Raw genomic sequence first — 14,512 nt, forward strand, 5'->3', positions numbered from 1 at the left:
ACATTTTGTTACAGGAAATGTTCAAAATGTCCTCCGTTAGCGAGGAAACATTCATCCACCCTCCGTCGCATGGAATACCTGATGCGCTGATGCAGCCCTGGAGAATGGCGTATTGTATCACAGCCGTCCACAATACGAGCACGAATAGTCTCTACATTTGTAACGGGGATTGCGTAGACAAGAGCTTTCAAATGCCCCCATAAATGAAAGTCAAGAGGGTTGAGGTCAGAAGAGCGTGGAGGTCATGGAATTGGTTCGCCTCTACCAATCCATCGGTCACCGAATCTTTTGTTGAGAAGCGTACGAACACTTCTACTGAAATGTGCAGGAGCTCCATCGTGCATGAACCACATGTTGTGTCGTAGTTGTAAAGGCACATGTTTTAGCAGCACAGGTAGCGTATCCCGTATGAAATCATGATAACGTGCTCCATTGACCGTAGGTGGAAGAACATGGGGCCCAATCAAGACATCACCAACAATGCATGCCAAAAGGTTCACAGAAAATCTGTGTTTGCACTGAAATGAGGATTGACATATTGTTGGATGAACCATTCGCAGAATTGTACCCGTGGAGGCCGATCAGCTGCTGATAGTGCCTGCACACGCAGTACATGGTACGGAAACAACTGGTTCTCCCGTAGCACTCTCCATACAGTGACGTGGTCAACGTTACCTTGTACAGCAGCAACTTCTCTGACGCCGACATTAGGGTTATCGTCAACTGCACGAAGAATCGCCTCGTCCATTGCAGGTGTCCTCGTCGTTCTAGGTCTTCCCCAGTCGCGAGTCATAGGCTGGAATGTTCCGTACTCCCTAAGACGCCGATCAATTGCTTCGAACGTCTTCCTGTCGGGACACCTTCGTTCTGGAAATCTGTCTCGATACAAACGTACCGCGCCACGGCTATTGCCCCGTGCTAATCCGTACATCAAATGGGCATCTGCCAACTCCGCATTTGTAAACATTGCACTGACTGCAAAACCACGTTCGTGATGAACACTAACCTGTTGATGCTACGTACTGATGTGCTTGATGCTAGTACTGTAGAGCAATGAGTCGCATGTCAACACAAGCACCGAAGACAACATTACCTTCCTTCAATTGGGCCAACTGGCGCTGAATCGAGGAAGTACAGTACATACGGACGAAACTAAAATGAGCTCTAACATGGAAATTAAGCGTTTCCGGACACATGTCCACATAACATTTTTTCTTTGTTTGTGTGTGAGGAATGTTTCCTGAAAGTTTGGCCGTACCTTTTTGTAAAGCCCTGTATATATAGGGTGGTCCATTGATCGTGACCGGGCCAAATATCTCACGTTATAAGCATCAAACGAAAAAACTACAAAGAAAGAAACTCGTCTAGCTTGGAGGGGGAAACCAGATGGCGGTATGGTTGGCCCACTAGATGGCGTTGCCATAGGTCAAACAGATATCAACTCCGTTTCTTTAAATAGCAACCCACATTTCTTTATTACATGTTCGTGTAGTACGTAAAGAAGTATGAACGTTTTAGTTGGACCACTTTTTTCGCTTTGTGATAGATGGCGCTGTAATAGTCACAAAGGTGTAAGTACGTGGTATCACGTAACATTCGACCAGTACGGACGGTATTTGCCTCGTGATACATTACCTGTGTTAAAATAGACCGCTTACCAATTGCGGAAAAGGTCGATATCGTGTTGATGTACAGCTGTTGTGATCAAAATGCCCAACGGGCGTGTGCTATGTATGCTGATAGGTATCCTGGACGACATCATCCAAGTGTCCAGGCCGTTCGCCTGATAGTTACGTTATTTAAGGAAACAGGAAGTGTTCAGCCACATGTGAAATGTCAACCACGACCTGCAACAAATGATGATGCCCAGGGTGTTACATCAGTGGTAGACAAATTGCGCGAGAATCGGGAATCTCAAAAACGTCGGTGTTGAGAATGCTACATCAACATCGATTGCACCCGTCCCATATTTCTGTGCACCAGGATTTGCATGGCGACGACTTTGAACGTCGTGTACAGTTCTGCCACTGGGCACAAGAGAAATTACCGAACAATGGCGACGAAGCGTCATTCACCAACAGCGGGGACGTAAACCGGCATAATATGCATATTGGGCAACGTAAAATCCACGATGGCTGCAACAAATGGAACATCAGCGACCTTGGCGGGTTAATGTATGATGCAGCATTATGGGAGGAAGGATAATTGGCCCTCATTTTATCGATGGCAATCTAAATGGTGCAGTGTATGCTGATTTCCTACGTAATGTTCTACCGATGTTACTACAAGATGTTTCAGTGCATGACAGAATGGAGATGTACTTTCAATATGATGTATATCCGGCACTTCGGTTCTCTAGACCCGAACGGTATCGCTACCGAAATGCATACTGAATAATGCACTGGCTCTAATTCGAGTACTAGACCGTGCGGTGCTCTTGAGTATCGAAACGATCGGCACAGTGGCGGAAAGATACAGAATAGTTATCCAGTGCAGTTTCCCTACCGCTCGTAAGATGCAATGTCGGGACGTGGGTTGGTCTGCTCTGCCCCAGCCTCATCGCTGTCCACGGCGCAGGCCTCCCACCCCCCCCCCCCCCCTCCCCCCCCGTACCTTCCAAATTGGGTGAGGAGGGGTGCGATATCGGCCGCTATCCGGTCGGCCGCACTTTCAAATAGGCGCGCCGCCAGTTAAGCTACCGCGACACGAAGGCGCTGCCACAAACGATTATGTCGCTGCCAATTAGACGAAAGCATCCCGCCTTCGGAGCTCCAGCTTGTACATTTAAATTCGAACATTCGGGCACTGAGACCGTTTAGTGTGTTTGCCCAGTTGAATAACATGTAAGAGCGTCTTAGTGGTCATGCCTCGTGATTTACTGAATAGTTATTGCAATGAAGACTGACTGATTTGTAAATCTGCGGTATCTGCATACATGTATGCATTCAAAACTACTGTTAGCATCTGACGCTGCAAATACAGCAACAAAGTTATATATTATTTTTACTATTTGATATAAGATGAAGAATAAATTAATATCTTAATTCTCTGTTCATAAACAGCATCTGTGCCTTGCTCCTGTATCCACTAGAACCACACAGCGTGCAAGAAATTTATAACAAGTTCACATTCTGTTTTCGAAGACTGAACATCGATTTCCGGGTATTAGTCCTTTTTCCTCCAATAATATTTTTTCCAAGTAAATCTGTTTTTTCACGCCAGGTTGGTCACGTATTTTATATCTAAGCCCTTGGGCAGCCATAGCAATGACTTCAATATATTCCTACCTGTAAAATTTTTCAAGCGATACAAATGTACATCGATTCGTGCCTTCGGACAACAACTTAGGGACTCATTTTTATCCTTGGAAGTTGCACCTGTTGTTAAGACAAGCCTGAATAACTTAACATTATGTTCTTCGTATAAGGAAGAAAACGTTTCATTCGTCCTGAGTTTGTTAACGCTCTCAATTATAAATTCAACTGTTGAATAAAGTCCTGAGACTGGCCTTATTTCTCCATGGAAACTCTTGTTCAAGATTTCTAGAAGGTCAATTTGTAAGTAGGCCGTTTAGGTTTTTTATTGGTTACGCCACGTGGCGCTCTGTATGAAAATCACTGGCTGTGCTGTGTGCAGTCTGTGGCTGGTTTGCATTGTTGTTTGCTATTCTAGTGTTGCGCAGCTGGATGTTAACAGCGCGTAGCGTTGCGCAGTTGGAGGTGAGCCGCCAGCAGTGGTGGATGTGGTGAGTGAGACAGCGGAGCTTTGAGAGCGGATGATCTGGAGAGAGACAGTAAATTTGTAAGACTGGATGTCATGAACTGATACATATATTACGACTTTTGAACACTATTAAGGTAAATACATTGTTTAATCTCTATCAAAATCTTTCATTTGCTAACTAAGCCTATCAGTAGTTAGTGCCTTCAGTAGCTAGAATCTTTTATTTAGCTGGCAGCATTGGCGCTCGCTGTATTGCAATAGTTCGAGTAACGAAGATTTTTGTGAGGTAAAAATTCATGAAAGGTATAGGTTATTGTTAGTTAGGGCCATTCTTTTGTAGGGATTACTGAAAGTCAGATTGCGTTGCGTTAAAAATATTGTGTGTCGATTTAGTGAATCCCTGAGTCGTTCAGTTTTGCTCAGCTGTTTGGAAATCAAATAACATAAGATATTTATCAGCACAGTAATTCATTAATTTTTCTAAGGGGACATTACGTATGTCGACCCTTAGCCGAGGATACCTCACTGGAATCTTCTGATTTTTTCTTGTAGTTTGTATAATTAGTGTAGCTATTGTTTATTGCTAGTGCGTGATTGTAGAGAGAATCTTCTTTGTAGTTGTAGTTTTCATTGTTGTACAGTAAAACAGTTGTGGCATGCATGTAGATGCAAGTATTTTGCAGGTGCGCTTGCAATTAACTAGATATTATTTTTAGTGCTATGTTAATGTGTTTTCTGATTTTACTCTTCCAATTATGCTTTTCTGTGTTATTGTGTGAAACATTGTGACAATTATGGCATGTGAAAAACGTAATACTAGGCTCAAAAGTAAACAGAGAAATGACAGTGAAGACGATAGCAGTGTATCACCATCACCGTGTAATGAATTAACTAATGTTCAACATATTAATTTGGTAATTGTGCAGAGGGAAATGGAGCAGGCGGCAAGTAATGGTGTAGACACTGAAACAGTTAGTGAACAGGGAAGCATTATCGATCTATCGGTCGGCAACAGTTCGCCTCATGTATCCGAAATGACAGGACACAATCTTACAAATACTGTAGATTCAGGTTTTGCGTCCTCGCCGTTTTCTCAAATAAGTCAAGACACATTTTCTGCTCAACAAAATGTGAAAGTTGCCGGAACAAATGCATAGAGCATAGAGGAACAGATTCCAGACACTAATACATTATTATTGCAATTAATGCAACAAATGAAACAAAATCAGAGACAAACACAGCAACAGTTAGACACAATGGAACAACACCAGAGACAAACACAGCAACAATTAGACGCAATGGAACAAAATCAAACACAGTCACAGCCACAGCTTCAAAAGTTAGACACCACGCTTGAACAAACACGTGAAGGTTTAACTGCTGAGTTACTTAAAATCGAATCGAAATGTCAAAAAGTCTGCAATGACGTAAAAACACAAATTTGTGAGCATTTCCAACCTATTTTTTCACGTCATGAAAATGCATTACAGAATCACGAAGCAGCCATCAAAGAACTGCAATCTATTGTTCATGAAAATCACGACACCTTGCAAGCTAAAATTGACTCAGTTGCATCTACCGAATCGATTACGCAACTTGCAAAATCTCAGGAAAACTTAAAGGACACAATAGATGCGATTTCAACACAAATGGACACTCTGAAACTTGGTTTAGAAAAACACACTGAGGAAATAAGTTCTCCATCGGAGAAAGTAGCCGAACTTTCGGATCAGTTCACCAACTTATCCACAAAGATAGATGATGATATGAATGACATAAGACCCGTAGCCTTCACTGACACAGAAGAGTATGAACAAATTAAAAAATTCAAATAAAATCAAAATCAAATCGATACACAGTACAAAAGAGAAATCCGGGAAGTAGAAGATCAGTTGACACAGGTAATACATGAATTACGTATTTCAGAAGAGACTCGCGCTCCAACACAGGAAGAGGGACTTAGAAATACGGAAAGTCACAAAATAATAACACAGGGCATTTCGGAAATTATGAAAGAAATTGGCAAGGCGCACTGAATTTTGAGACTGAACTGCCGAAACGAAGTAACAATGACCGATATACGACTCGCCGACATGATTATTTAGACTATAAGTTGTTCATTACTACACGTAAATTCAAAACATTTAAGAATTCTGGCGACGACATTCATCCACAAGCATGGCTTCATCAATTCTCTCATTGTTTTCTTCCCAACTGGTCATTGGAGCACAGGTTAGAATTTATATGTGGCTACTTAGAGAATGAACCAGCTGTAAGAATGCGATCGGTCATTCACGATTGTCACAGTGAAAGAGAATTTCATCATGCATCCTCTAAGCATATTGGTCTCAAGCTACACAAGACCGATTAAAACATAGCATCATAATGATGAAACATGTCGAACAATCTGAATTTTCCAGTCTTGTGAAATATTTTGAAGACATGTTGCACAAGAATCAGTAGCTGTCAAACCCATACAGCCCCTCAGAACTCATCCGCATTTGCTTAATCAAATTGCCTGAACATTTACGACATATAATTGTGGCAGGACGTTGCAAAGACGACATTGGAGCTTTTCGGGGATTCTTACAAGAGTTAGAAACTGACACTGACAATTGCGGGACGCAAAATCAGGAACACAACGATTACAGGTCACATCCGTCACAATTCCGCGATGAAAGAAATAATAACTGGACGCGACAAGGCTATTCTTAAAACGCAAATCGTGACCAAAACAGACACCACCCGTATGACAACCGTTGGCAGAGTAGTAATAATTACAGAGAAAGATCGCATTTCCATAGTAATGAATGTGACAGAGATAACCATAGAAACAGACAATATGGGAACCAAAACAATTATTATCAAGGGAGACAGAATAACTTCAGACACAACGGTCCTCCGCACAGTTACGACTCAGGGAGAAGTTCTCCACCACGTGACCAACAAGAAATTAATTACAGAAATTACCGACATGACGACAGACGATATAATCGTAACGACAGACCTGAATTGCATCAGAACTGGCGGGATTCAAACAGGGCAGGGCCCTCTCGACAAGGTGAATTTGTAGAAGTTAGGTCTCCTACTCCCAATAACGACGCGCGCCAACAAAGAGACAGACAATGCCTCGCACCGCAGGCAGCCACGTGCGCCGGCTGGCTCAGCGAAAAATAACATAGACGCTAACCTTGAGAAAATTTTAACATTCCTTACCGACGTATACAACATGATAATTACTTTGAAGTTGAAACTCTGCTTTTTAACTTAGTCTTTGCCATAAAATTTTTCACTTCATGCTACTAGTACATTTGTCACAATGAGAAACTGTTAACATGCAACAATGTTTTGAAGTTAACTATCCAGTGTAGAACCTAGGGAACATATTTAGACAAAATTTACAAGTGCATTGTTATAGTGAACAGAGGACACATTGTTATTGTGTGTGTACATTCTTCCTTGTTAGTTGCACGATTACTTAACGACTGTAAGGATCACATACTTAGAACATATACCGGTACTTCTAATGAGATTTTAATGCAACATTTTGGTTTACTTGAAAATACATTCTGGATTTAAAGTACTTTCTGAGAGATACCAGATGACACAGTGGTTAGTTTATTTGACAGCTACACGATTATATCGCGACGCTACTAATGTGTGACCCAATTTACATCGTTGCTTTTGCAGTGTATCTGTTTTGCCTCAGCACAGTTTTTCTGAATTCTTCTGGAAAGGAAAACATGTTTTAGTAGTAACTTTGTGGTATATGTACAATGAGACACCCTTTTCCGTAGTACACCAACACGTTACAGTACAGTACTTACTTAAACACGGCAATAAACGTAACAACTACGATATCTATATGCATAGCAATTCACTTTGTTTATTACGAGGTAAGTACATTGACTTCTACAGAACTTTGCTTACGGACGACGATAATTACGACACTTGGCACATTTTTAAACCTTAAGTAATGACAGAGATTGCCTTACATCAAGATGCACAGTTTAGCGCTACAGTACACGTATTTGAGTGATTGATATTGTACTTAAAACATTTATGTTTAAAGATTTTTGAATTACAATGCTACAAAGGTTTTCCGTGATACATTTCGTTCCATAGCTGTAATCTGTAACACCTGAGGGTATAATTACATTAATCCTCAGGGGGGTACACACTTACTTTGTGTGCCATATGTTTGGCAAGAACAAGGAGCCCTAGCTAATATGGTATTCGCTTATACAACTTTACACATCGGTACCATATTTCTCTAACACATAAATTACACAGCTATCTGATCATTTAACTTCACACTGATGAAATTGTATTTTGTACATACATTGTGAACTGTTCATATATTTTTCGGAACCATTGTGATACTATGATAGCTTTGAATTATGTAATTGGCATGAGATCATGATTTTTAAAGTACGTTTGAGGTAGATGACACTATTGAAATGAACAGAGAATTTTTTTTTGGGTTTTGACATTATTGCAGAAACCTACGACGTTTTTGAGATTTGACTGAGGTGTTACGATGTTATTTTTACAACGACGATGTGTATTATGCTGTTGAGGTATGTTTATGATCGATAAGTTGATGCTATATGAGGAATTTGATTATGCTACATATTTATAAAAATGAAATATTGAAGAATGTCGACGAATATGTATATGTGTAATAAGGTAAGGAATAATGAGTAGTGGTTAAGGACGCTGATTTGTGAAAAAGGATGTTGGAAACCAAGAATCGTACTTTAAGAGTTATGATTTGTGTGTCCATGCGTGAATGTATTGCAATGCCAGCGAAAATTTTTTGGACACTGTTATATTCATAGGATTTTGTTTTTACACATTTGCAACGCAAATTCTCGACCTGTGAAATTTTTTTATATGAGACTGTCACTGTAGTGCAAACTGGTGTCGTAAATATTTCGGTTAGAAAGCTAAGTGACCTTCACGTAATGCGTCGTGGGCGCCCAGCTGTGCCACCTGCCTGGAGAAAACGCCATTAGGTGGAGAAAAAAGAGGTCATTAACCTCGCTATTGATATTCCTTTGTAGAAAGCATCGCAAATATGGCTCACGATTACTTGGAAACATATGATTATACTGTGGAGCATGTACTTTGTGCTACTTACTGAAATGCTTATGAATTGATGGGAAATATTCTTACATCCGCACACCTGATTATGACAAGTGTCTTTCTACGAGAATTGAGAGAATTTCTACTAACTTATGGAATGCCACATGACTATTAAATTATATTGTTAGGCTTTGCTCTACATAGTTGGTTATTTCATTTCATATCTGTTTTCCAGCTGTGTTGCAGCATTGGTTTTATAAAATAAAATTAAATGCCTTTGCTAATGTGAACACTTTCTGTCAACAGATCTATTAAATAATAATTTTATGATCCACATTCTTCGAAAAGGCGCACTTGGAAAGGAAAGAACAATAAGAAGGGGCTAATAACAGTAATTACATACATAATTTTCTTTTCAAGTACTTGGTATTTTTTTTTTTTTTTGTAGAATAAGTTGTGGTGCACCACTTTAATTACATAGACATTAAGATGTGAATGTACATTTCCCTTATCTGCATTGTTGTCTTTCATGTACTATTTTTTCTGCTTGTGGGTTTGTCATGTTTAGACATAAGTTATTGCATTTGCTGCTGCTGCTGTTTGCCAGACATAGTGCTACTGAATTTCACTTTGTATTACTCTGTTAAGCCAGTTTTATTACTGATTTATTTTTCTTAATTGCTGAACATTGCCTTATATTAGTTGTAATGTTGCATTTGCTTTCCTAATTTAGATATACTGCTGCTTGCTTTGCCAATTTGCATTTTTTTGTCATTCATGTTTGTGTTAATTGTTTTGTACTGCTGCATTGCCTCGTCCCTTAGTTTAGTATCTGAGCTGAGTAGATTTAAGTTAGCTTAAGAGGGGGTAGACTATATAAGAGAGTGAGTTGTGAGGAATTGGAAAAAATGCATTGACAAGGTATTAAAAAAAAGTGAAATAAGAGGAAACATCTATGACATGAAGTTTTGGGTTGGACTGCAGTACCAAATGTCACACTGAAAACAAACCCTGACCTGTCCTTTGTGTTACTCCACTATGTGTCTGTGTACCTTGTGTATTTGTGTTCTTCCTGTCTTTATGTGTTTATCCGATAAGACTTATGTTGTAGAATTTTTCTAATACTCAGCTACATTCACTATGATGAGGAATACTGTTATCCTCAAACATAAATTGCATTTATAATATGTTATTTACTTTGTAAAGATGTTTAGACATTATTTATTCTGTTTTGTTTTAATGCTCACATGTGAAGTTGATGTTTCGAAAGTTATTCTGACCTTTTATATATTTACTTATGTCATAATTCCTGTAACACTAATGTATGTGTTTTTCTTTTGTAAAGCCCGTATTACTACAAATGTTATCTGTATTGTTATGTTCTTTAATGATGTATTTTTTACCTTTGTAATTGTATTCTCACGTCGTAAATTTATAACTGTATAGACACCAGTCCCTCAAATTAAGTTTTATTTCACTGCACGTTTCTGTTGGTCATAGTATATGCATGTGAGAAGTTAGGACATGCACGTGTGTTAATAATTCAGCAAGGGACTGGTTAACAGCATTGCTGGTTCTATGAACAATTCCAAAAACTTTGTGACTGCACAAGTGGTGGTTTATGGACTTGTTATATTATCAGCCAGGTTGGTCATGTATTTTATATCTAAGCCCTTGGGCAGCCATAGCAATGACTTCAATATATTCCTACCTGTAAAATTTTTCAAGCGATACAAATGTACATCGATTCGTGCCTTCGGGCAACAACTTAGGGACTCATTTTTATCCTTGGAAGTTGCACCTGTTGTTAAGACAAGCCTGAATAACTTAACATTATATTCTTTGTGTAAGGAAGAAAACGTTTCATTCGTCCTGAGTTTGTTAACGCTCTCAATTATAAATTCAACTGTTGAATAAAGTCCTGAGACTGGCCTTATTTCTCCATGGAAACTCTTGTTCAAGATTTATAGAAGGTCAATTTGTAAGTAGGCTGTTTAGGTTTTTTATTGGTAATGCCAGGTAGCGCCCTGTATGAAAATCATTGGCTGTGCTGTGTGCAGTCTGTGGCTGGTTTGCATTATTGTTTGCTATTCTAGTGTTGCGCAGCAGGATGTTAACAGCACGTAGTGTTGCTCAGTTGGAGGTGAGCCGCCAGCAGTGGTGGACATTGTTTAATCTCTATTAAAATCTTTCATTTGCTAACTATGCCTATCAGTAGTTAGTGCCTTCAGTAGCTAGAATCTTTTATTTAGCTGGCAGCTTTGGCGCTCGCTGTATTGCAATAGTTCGAGTAACGAAGATTTTTGTGAGGTAAAAATTCATGAAAGGTATAGGTTATTGTTAGTCAGGGCCATTCTTTTGTAGGGATTACTGAAAGTCAGATTACGTTGCGTTAAAAATATTGTGTGTCAATTTAGTGAATGCCTGAGTACGTTCAGTTTTGCTCAGCTGTTTGGAAATCAAATAACATAAGATATTTATCAGTACAGTAATTCATCAATTTTTCTAAGGGGACGTTACAAATTGTTTCTTATCCCATTATGGAATCAAGTTACGTTTTGACAGCCTGAAAAACACCAACAGGTTCTTCATAACCCTGTTCTGTTAATTCATTCAGTGGCTGGAGAACCAAAGGATATTTTTACAAAATTTCATTGATTTGTAACCGCCATTATAGTAATATAATAGGAAACAAAGACTTCAGCTTGGCAACCTTACTGACATGTCCTTCAGCCGCATATTCAATAATATGCATAAACTTATCTTTTGCTTATGCATTTCAGAAAGGAATTCCTCATTGATTAGCTGATTCGTGTAGTTTTTGCCAGTTCTTGAAACTTTGAAGCTTGTTTTTACAACCAAATAATAGCAATGAGCGCCACAGGGTATATAATACGCCAAAGGCTGCTTGTCTGTTATAACTGGTTGAGTCCCATTATGACTCCATGCTCGATCATATATCATATTACTTACAGGTAGCAGCAACCTATGAAGAACGTCACAGACGAGTGCAGCCAAGTTCTGCACATACGTAATGATATTTACAGAGCCCCAACTAACATTCATGGGAATCTAAATTGTCGTCACGCCATACTACACAAAAAGTAATTTGTTTCTCACCTGAAACATCCTTTGTGCCGTCACAAATCACTGAATAAATCAAAAGATTCACTGATCTAATTTTTTGATCTACACTGTCTACAACTTATTTACCAAGGATTTCAATTAATTCATTTTGTATCCTTGGATCGGTGTAACTTTGTTCTCTTCGAAGCCACAATTTCAAAGATGATCTTCACTGCGGAGTTTCAACAGTTCCATTACGTTTCTTTCAAAGTGAGTGTGTCCTCTGATAGCCAATATTTGTCTGATAAGATATTTAAGAACACTAACAATGATCATCAATGATTCTAAAACAATTTATTGTTGCTGAAATGTCAGTTGAGATAGTTTCAATTCAACAGATACTTTTTGAGCGTTTCTCAATGGAGCATAAGAAAGCACTGACTATAGTATAAGAAAGAGCAGCAGTATTCTCCTGCGCTTTCCATTTTTCAGTAGCCTCTCTCCAGTTCTTAAATCCTTTTCTGGCAAATGTTGTCTCAGCTTTAGTTGCAGTTGTTCTGTTGTCGCTAACTTGCTATATTTTGCGTAATAAAAACCGCTTAATCCACAGATCCAAGTCCAGCAGTGTAAAGCCAAGGAAACGTCCTAAATTAACTTTTATTAGAGCAAAGTTCTCGGCCTGGAATATGCACAGGGAAATCATCTCGTAGGATTTCAGGCTGATGTGGAGAAGGGGAGCAAGGCGTTACCAACTCTTTCGCAGCTGCAGCGACGAGTTTCGGTCTCTCAGCTGTTGACAGGGGCGATTCTAGAAGTCGGTCAGGGGGTGGGGGAGGGGGGACTAATGGAGGAGGGGACGAGGTTTGGGGGAATGGAATATCGCTTAACAAAAGGAGAGCTGACAACCTATACTGCTGCATAATTATAAAAACAGATTGAATCTGTTGGAGTAATATATTCCCTGATTTCTGAAGTCATTTTATTCAGTGTAATATGATACTCCATTCGGAGGGGGGGCGGAAAGGGAGGGTGGCTACAGATCCCATAACCCCCCCCCCCCTCCGCCCCCTCCCCCTTGCCACGGCCCCTGGTTGTTGATGAACATGGCAGTCGCAGAAACTGCTCTTCAGATTTTTCTTTAGATGAAAGTTCACCAGCATTCTCTTCCTAGTTATCTGAAAATGAGAGTACATTTTATGGGAATAGAATCATTATTGTAAATGAAGTCAGATATTTGTTGTAATCCCCAAAAAAGGTGTTTCAAGATAGTGAAAAATATTCTATTTTGTTTTGGTCACCTAGATGGTCACCTATCCTTCATACGGGTAAAAAGAGGTTTTTTCGCAGTTCCCTACATTACCTGAAGAATACAAGGAAAATGTAATCGTATGACGTTTCTATTTTTTAAAATTTTTTTAGGATTTTATTGAACCGTTTGCGAAGGACATAATCACTCATGATTGAACTTGAGTGCAATTACTACAGTGTTTTTCAGTTGAGTGTATATTTGCTTAACGTTCTCAATGGAAGCAATGGATCAGCTCCTCACATACTGTTACTCACAATGCAAATCACCGAATTGGCTATTGCCGTGAAACATTGAGATATTTTGGAACTGCTACAGTCCTAATTTCCTTCCATATGTATAAAAGGTTTACTAATGCAAAATTGCGGCTCAGTTGGTTGAGTGAAACAGTAGTAACAGACAAGACTTCTGATTACAGCGGGTGAAGCCACGACACGTAATCTGCTACTTTATTATAAACGTTTCTATAGGGAAGAACTGGAATACGTTTCGTAATAAACATTTACTTTCCATGAATCCCTGTCTTTTGAAAAAGACAGTACTGATGAATTGCTTGAGTTCTCTCGGTAGCAATTCCTCTTTACACGTGCACTGAGTATAGCTTTATTATTATACCGACATCGGACTGTAAGCTACTTGCACGTGGCCTTCAGTTGTCAGCCGTCTGCCTCCCGGTCACCCCTCCAACGGACTTACACAGCAAAACCAAGCAGATTTGTACTTATTTGCCCAGGACCTTCATGATTCATAGTCGTACCAGCGCGATTCTCTGAAGCTCAGAATGTTATCTTTTTAGTGAATGATATAAGTCGGTTTGATTTACTGGCACATTACTAAATCCGGTAAACCGTTAGCTCTTACTGCTCAATAGATATATGTGTAATTAGTTAAACTTCTATATACTCATTCAACCGTTTCACTTTTGGCAACTAAGACTCTAAAAATTGAAATTGATTTTCAAAAAATACTGGGGTGGGTGTGGGTAATTCACCCCCAGGCACCCCTCCGCCCTCACCTCCCACCTCCCACCTGGCGATGATGCCCGTAGTTGTGTGTGCCAAGTTTGGCTGAAATCGGTCCTATGCTTCAGGAAGAGATGTGGTACAGGGTGGTCCGTCTGAAGTTCTGGAGGAAATTATCTCTAAAACTATACATCAGGTAAAAATAGTGAGTAAGACAAGTTCGTAAGCTCAACGGGGGACATCAAATGATACTACACGTGACACCCGGCCCACGCCCCCTTGAGTGGGGCTGGGGGGGGGGGGGCAGCTTTTAAATCTTAAAGGATAACCCCCATTTTTATTGCAGATTCGGATTCTCCATAAAAAA

The sequence above is a fragment of the Schistocerca gregaria genome, chromosome 1, assembly GCF_023897955.1.
Source record: "Schistocerca gregaria isolate iqSchGreg1 chromosome 1, iqSchGreg1.2, whole genome shotgun sequence".
NCBI classification, from domain to species: Eukaryota; Metazoa; Arthropoda; class Insecta; order Orthoptera; family Acrididae; genus Schistocerca; species Schistocerca gregaria.